Source organism: Protopterus annectens, chromosome 3.part1, assembly GCF_019279795.1.
Source record: "Protopterus annectens isolate FY-2018-M chromosome 3.part1, PAN1.0, whole genome shotgun sequence".
Classification (NCBI taxonomy): Eukaryota; Metazoa; Chordata; order Ceratodontiformes; family Protopteridae; genus Protopterus; species Protopterus annectens.
Genome location: NC_056732.1, coordinates 556,671,159 through 556,678,976, shown reverse-complemented (window position 1 = coordinate 556,678,976; position 7,818 = coordinate 556,671,159). Strand labels below are relative to the sequence as shown.

General features: G+C 42.2%; 1 protein-coding gene across 1 annotated transcript in view; it reads left to right on the top strand.

The window, feature by feature from the left end:
- The window catches only part of SGO1 (shugoshin 1), a 1,219,270-nt gene that overhangs the window by 149,673 nt on the left and 1,061,779 nt on the right, over positions 1–7,818 (top strand). The window lies entirely within an intron of this gene.

Here is a 7,818-nt window from a genome sequence, read left to right as displayed (position 1 = left end):
ATGATAAATTACGAGAAGTCTGCCTTGTTGCCATCTCAGCGTATCGTTTTTATAGGAGCAGACCTAGATACAACAAAAATGATGGCAATACTTCCCCCAGCAAGAGTTCAAGTCCTTCGACATCAGATTTTGCACCTTCTTTCCAGGAAAAGAGTACAGACAAAAACAGTCCTGAAAGTCTTGGGAACCATGGCAGCAGCAATAAACTTGTCTCCATTAGCATGCCTGCACACGAGAATTCTGCAATGGCTGCTGTTCACTCAGTGGGTATTGCAAGAACTAGCCATGTCCTAGCAAATTCTGATAATAGAGTACTGCAAGAAAGACCTTCGCTGGTGGCTTCACTCCACTCATGTGACATTAGGTCGACCCTTAGTTCTTCCACAGCATTTAGCCGCAGTGACCATGGACGCTTCCCAGATAGGGTAGAGGGGCATTATTTGGGAAGGACAGTCCAAGGGACTTGGCAGGATCACGAGGCCCATTTGCACATCAATATCCTAGAGGTGAGAGCGGTGCTTTTGGCGTTGCAGGCACTACAGGAATCTCTTCCGCCGGGAACTATTGCAATACAGATGGACAACATGTCAGTTGTTTGGTATATAAACAAACCAGGAGTAATCAGGTCCTACCCGCTTTGTCAAGAGGCCCTGAGAGTATGGCAATGGGCAACCTCCTCCCAACGCTTTCTGACAGCAAACCACATCCCAGTTAAATCCAACATGATAGCAGACAAACTCAACAGAGCAGTTCTGATGACTCACGAGTGGTTACCTAAAGCCAGAAGTAGCGGAGATGATTTTCTGCAAATGGGGCCAGCCTTGCTGCAACCTTTTTGCCTCGTCCATGAATACCAAATGCAGCAGCTATTTTGCCCTATTCCCCTCCTCCAGGGGAGTTACCAAGGGATGCACTTGTACACGATTGGCCCTCTGGTCTCCTCTTTGCCTTCCCTCCCTTTCCCATGATACCCAAGGTTCTTCTGAAAGCCAGCTCATTGGAAAGCAAATTTATTCTCATCGTCCCATACTGGCCTCATCAAATCTGGTTCCCCTTCCTTTGGCCTCATCTCCAGGAAGAGCCGTGGGTTCTGGGCCCATTTCCAGACCTTCTGACTTGTGCGTCAGAGATGCTCCATCCCTCTCTTCAAACCCTCAAATTGCCAGCTTGGCTGCTCCGATTCCAAATATAGCCAGGCTCCCTAACCTTTCTTCATCTGTGAAACATATCTTGATATTGTCTCATAAGGCTTCACCGAGAAAATTATACATTAGCAAATGGAAAAGATTTTCTTCTTGAGCATCGAATAACCGCATTGATCCTTTTTATGCACCCATAGGTGCCATTCTTGAATTTTTAGCGAAGCTATTTAATGAAGGTGCAGCGCCAATTACTATTAGAGTCCAGTTAATAGCAATGTCTAATTTTCATACAGGTGAATTGGGCCCAAATCTGATTTCTCACAGACTATGAAAAGCTTTTCTGAAGGGCGCTTTTTATTAAGACCAACCTTTAAGACCCCAACCTAGCAACCTCATTGCCCAGTAACACAAATATCCTTGTTTCCTCCGGTTCTGGAACAAATGTTATCCCAGGGTTTCCTAGAACCAGTGCCTTTCTGCCAGATGTGCTAAAGGCTTTTGTTGAATGATTTTTCTGGTGGCAATGAAAAATGGAACTTGGAGACCAGTGCTCGATCTCTATTTCCTCAGTCTTTCTGTCAAGGTTCCAAAGTTTTAAATATTACCTCTTCAGACCCTGTTATCTCTTGACCCTTTTGTAACTTTCATTGTAAAGTTAACCATGATATTCCCATTGGCAAACATTTCAGACATTTCTTAAGATTTTCAGTGTCTGGCTTACACTATCTACTGCACCAAGGGCATTTACAAAATGTCTGTTCCAGTAACTGCCTAATGCAGACTTCAACATCCACATTTTTCCATATTGTTATGACACTTATTTGCAGACTTTTTCCATGTCAATGGTCCTTGACAAGGGTTCACAGTCTCCTGCTCAGTCTGGTGTTTCAGATGAACTTATAAATCTTCTTTCATACCGTCACGTAGAATAGTTGTCCTGGGATGTCTGCAAGATTAGATCCTGCAAACAAAGTAGAGGTATAGGTTTTTCCCAGTCAAACTCTCGTATCTGCCAAGGAATTTTTCAGAACTTTGGGATATGTGGCTTCCACGATTCTTATAATTCCTTTGGACAGACTTCCCTGGAGGAAAGGTCAGTGGTACATAACATCAGTCTGGGCTCAGCATCAATCCCCTTTATCCTTTCAGGTCCTTCTTCTAGAATTTGTAATGAGAGATTCTGTGGTGAATGGACTAGTTCTGTCAAAATCCAGGTCTCACATTCTTGTTTCTTTCTTTCCTTCAGTTTGTCACAATGGGTGCCTCAGACTGTGTGTGTGTGTGTGTGTGGGGGGGGGGGGTGGGGGGTTCAGAATGTGTGAAAATGCAAGGTCTGTGAAAAAAAACAGGACAGGCGAAAGCACAGAAATGTCAGACATAATGGATGTAGTAAAGACTTTGAAAGATTTATATCCTCTCCTCTCCAGGACCTCTTCACATTATGACATACCACATCAAAGTGATGCGGCATGCAAGCAAAGAAGGAGGTACCAGGTTACCCCTTTTGCTGGTTGCTGTGACAGACTGGGAGATAGCAACTTGTCTCAGTTTGACTCTTCAGGCTTCATGTATTCCATCAGAGCAAAAGCATTGCAACAAACAAGCTAAACATGTCCAGGACAGACTCACAGAAATGGGGCTACACGTGGTCTTTCAGGTATTGATCCAACTTTAGGAAACACCTCTGACAATTCGGTTTGCCTGCTATCAAAGCAGGCAGTTAAAGAAATTCTGTTCCAGGACTCCTTGCAAACAGGTTTGGGAAACAGATGCCTTTTCATTCCTATGGATGGCAATGTCCCTCTGGTTTTCTACCATTTCCACTGATCCTGGGTTCTTCTAAAGATCCAGAAGGACTTGACAAAGATAGTGACCATGGCTCCATTTTGGCCCAGGCAGCAGTGGTTCTTTCTCTTTTGGAATCTGGCCAAGGGCAATTACCACAGACTTCTTACTAGATTTACTCACACAAGGCAGGGTTTGTTTGATTACAGTCAGCCTGAAAACTCCTCAAATGACTGCCTGGATGATAGAATTTTGATTCCTTTTTGGGACCTTTTTTTTTGAGAATGTACACCAGGTAATGATGAGAAAACCTACTAAAACTACTACTAGTAAATCCTCGTGGAAAAGAAGTTTTCGTTGATGCCATTCCAAAAAACAGGACCCTTTCAAAGCCTGGATTTACCCAGTTCTTAATTATTTGTGAGAGTTATTGTCAGCTGGTCTTTCTTACTCTATGAAGATTCATTTGTTGGCCATTTTTTTATATCTGTCCTTGGATTCCCCCACCTTCTTCCTGTCCCCAAGTCTACTAGTTTTTTGAAAGGGGTTTTACTTATCCACTTAGCTAACAGGTGTTTCTTCCTTGAGATTACAACTTTGTATTTGAAAAATCTAACTCTTCTTCCATCTTTATCAGCTCATCAGACTGATTTATGGTTTGTGTATTATTTATTAATGCTTTGAATTCTGCAAGAAGGATGTCTAAGTTGGGTCTGATGGTGGCTTCAGCTCTCATTTTTCACAAGGTCAGAGTTCAAGTATAAAAGAAGGATTTGCTCTTATCGGAAGTGGTTTCAGTGTACTTTGAGCCCCCACTATTAACCTTCCTGAATTCTTTCCAGAAGCTAAAAACAAGGGAAAAATATTTTTTGTACTCTGGATGTCCACAAGCAGTTTAGATATTCCTTGGGCTGAACTCAGTCCTTCAAGAAATCTGATTAGCTGTTTGTCCTTTTCTCTTACCTCCATAGGAGGCGACCAGTGACAGAGGCGATGGTTTTGAAATGTTTCTCTCATGCTATTTCCTTTTTTTTTTTTTTTTTTTTTTTTTTTAATTCTAACCATAACAAACCACTTTCTGGCAGAGTTAGGGCTCGTTCTACCAGGGTTTCAGATTCTCCAGTGGCTTTTTGGAAAGGGGTGGACTCTGAAAATATTCTAGAGGCAGCAGTGTGGTTCTCTGTGCATACTTTTACAAAGCATTGTAAATTGGATTCTTTTTCAGGTCCAGAATAGGCTTTGCTAGGACCATTCTCCATAGGTTGTTGGATCATATTGTAATTCCTTCCCCTCTTCCTCCTCCTCCTCCTTGTTTCTAAGCCTTGGTAATCTATCCCAATATGTTTAACATTACAGTTTTGTAAGTGAACTTACCATAACCATGCATTCATCCCTCAAATGTATATACCCATGTGGGTATATAGCTTCTCTCATTTTACTTGCATTTTCCTAGCATTATTGCTTTTCAGGGCTATTGCCTTCCTTCTTGGGGCAAGGAAACACTGACACTTTTGGTGCTATAGCTGCCTTTTACATGGAACTCTGCTCCACGTCCTGGCAGTTAGAATGCATGGAAGGTAGCCTTAAGCTTTGAAAATCTGTTTGGTTCGTCATATCCATGACAGTAGCCTAGGCTGTTGTAACCGTGATCTGATACCATCATCTGTTATGATATGTTTACTTACCCAACTGTACTTTGTTCCTTCCAAAGCTGCTCTGAGGAGTTAAATTCCTGAGGAATGGACTCTTTTTGTAGGGGGGGGGATTAGTCTCCCGGGACAATGAAACCTAAAGTTAGATATTTTTCTTCACCTCTGTCCCCGTCGCAAGGTGCAGACAAGTAATATTATTTGCATTTTGCTGAAGGTTTATTTAAAGGGTCTATAAAATCGGCCGCTTAGCTTGTCAAACACCCAAACGTCAACAGCTAAACGGCGAAAGCTTAAAACAGCGAACGGCCACTTCCACAAAGTTTTTCGTAGGGAAAAACTTTGCTTAGCCGTCGGACACAAAAAATACGTTGAAACCCTAATTAAGTGGGGGGCTTTGCCCCCCACATCCCTCTAACTAAATACACCAGTTCAGAGATCGCTCTACACTGGGGAAAAGGTCAAATTCCCAATAACAACCAAGCTACTTTTTTTCCGTATGAAAAAATTTGAGGAACTGGCCTTTTGCGGTTTTAAGCTTTCATCGTTTAGCTGTCAACATTTCGATGTGCGACAAGTTAAATTTTCGCTGTAATAATATAGACCCCATTTAAAGCCTTTCAGTCTTTACATTCTGAGTCTTTCCTTCATGTTCAAAGGAAAGCATTTTCCTCTCTCTGATTCTGATCAGTCTGAGGGACATAAATTAGATTGACTGTTTCTCAAGTTCCTACAGCACAGAATGGGAATGTGACTGAGGAAATTTTTGCTCAATACTTCCCACCTGAAATGTTGTCTTTTTCCTGATACTGATACTGTTGGCAGAATGAAGGAGTAGTATGTTTTGTTCCCAAATTTAAATAAGAGTCTCAGCAAAGATATTGCTTCTGATGCAGGTGGATTTTCCTCAGGCTACAGCTATTTCTACTGTTTTGCCAGCCTTTGAGGATGCTTTCCTTACAGACAACAGTTTTGCCTGACAGGCAGCAACCTGTTTCCAGAAAGTCTGATAATTTATGGGTTTGGGGAACCTTATACAAATTTCTTTTCTTTTTCAAAACCTATATCCGATCCTGCAGTGATTTCTGACAAACCATCTTTTACCAAACACCTTGTGGCAAATAACCCTATTCCTTCTGACAGAGATGGGAAAGCCCTTGATAAGTTTGAGAAGAAAGTTTATACTTCTTCCATGTTAGTCTTCAGATTAGTCAATTGATAGGCTGATGGATCTAAGTTTCTGCTGGCTTCATTTGACAGTATGAGAAAAAATAATTGCTGACATCCCTTCCTCAGAAGCTGACATCTCTGAATTCTTTAATATTTTCTCTCTTAAGTAACTCACAACTCTCTAAAATGCTCTTATGACACTGCTGATGCTGTTTCTAGAGTATGTGCCACTGGTTCAGTGATGAGAAGATTGTCCTAACTTTGTTCTCAAAGGTTTATCAGAGGATGTCAATGCTGTGCTTCTGAATGCTCCCCTGGGTAAGGAAGTATTATTTAGCCCTTCCTCTGTTGAGATCCTTAAAAAATTTAATGAAAATGGAATGTTAATTCAGGGGGTTACCCAAAATGTGAGCTCTCCATGATGAAATATAATAGAAACTTTATTTTCATTTCACATTCCTTTTGTAGGAAAGAGAATAAACAAGCAAGGCATAGGCAAACAAAATTTCAGAAAACAATGACTGGGGAGGTTCAATAAAGGAGGGAGGGTCATCTCAAAACTTAAGGACAATCTAAGAAAAGCAGATTGTGTGCCACATCATGTTGCCCCCTCTCCACCCTGGCAATCCAGTGAAGCTTTCCCAAAGTCTAGGTCTTCACTTCCCTCCATTTCATTAGATAACTTCAGCCATGTTTGGTTCTGTAAATCATTCAAAAAAGGTACAGCTGACAATGGATTCTCTTCATCCTTTTCAAGGGATTCCTCTGCATCCATCCAGTCAAACCTCCTTGTTTCTTCCTATCCTAGATCAAATCTCAAAGGATTGTAGAACCCGTTCCGCAGATCAAATAGTAAAATACTTTTATTCAGGAATATTTCTGTTACTAAGGAAAGAAGAAACTTTGAAGACCTGTCCTAGGTGTTTTTTTTTAAACCTCCACATCAAAATCCCAGAATTCAAAATAATCTCTATACAATCCATTGATCTAATGCTATCCATCACAGATGGTCTTGGATCCCACCTCTGATTCGAGCTGGCCACTGATGGACAGATGCACAGCTCAAGCTCCTCCCCTTCCCATAATCCCCTGCTGACTTGTAACCCTCAGATCTCATTTGCTGCAGAAACGCTAAGGATGTGATTTCGGTAGCTCAAGCCTTTCGTTAAGTGTTTACTTTGGAGTTTTCTTACCTTTTTGGTTTCTATAAGTTTTCTTGAGGCTTTTTTAGGTTTATAGTGCAGTTAGTTCTCCATTTCCTCTCCTCCCTCTACTTTTACCTAGTTTTGTCTTTTGGATTTCTGCATTTTTCCCCATGTGGGGCCCCCCCATAGCTAGTTGTTTACTAATTTTTTTTTTTTTTTTTTTAGTTTACTTTCTGCTCCCTTGTTGGTTTCTGTTGGGATGCATGTGTATGCATGGTGCTTTCTCTTTCGGTGTGCGTGTGTGTTGCTGAAGCATGTCTGAAAAAGCCTTCTGGTTTCATAAGATGCTTCTCGTGTGGTCAGAAAATGCTTCATTCCAACATGCATGAGGAGTGTATTTATTGTTTAGGAGAGCCTCACCTGGAGGTTGAATGTGACATTTGTGCTGCATTCAACCCCAGGGCTCTTAGGAGCGTAGGAATAAGTTGTTGCTAAAGGGGTTAGCTAAGGGGGGGGGGGTCCTCTGACTTCGGGCTACCCTCTAAATCTCCTCAGCATCCTAAAAGGAAGCCTTCCCCCTCCTTCTAAAAAAACAAGGCTCTCTGCTTGCAGATCCCTGGATCCGAGCCCAGCCTCCTTGGCTTCAGATCCGGGATCTTCTGCTCTGAGAGACTCTGATCAATCTCTCCAATCCAAGGCCTCTGCGTCTCTGAGGCCTTCGCATCTGACTCGACACAAACCTTCTCCGGATCCAACCCGTTTGGATACATCTGGTGCACTGGTTAAAGCATCGGATCCCACTAGTGCTTCAGATCCGATAGTCATTGAAAGTTCCCCCTCCAGATCCAAGAGTTTGGATCCAATACAGCGGCATCGGTTCTCATCCCAGGATCGCAGAGCTTTGGCAGGATCTCCAGCAAGGTCGGG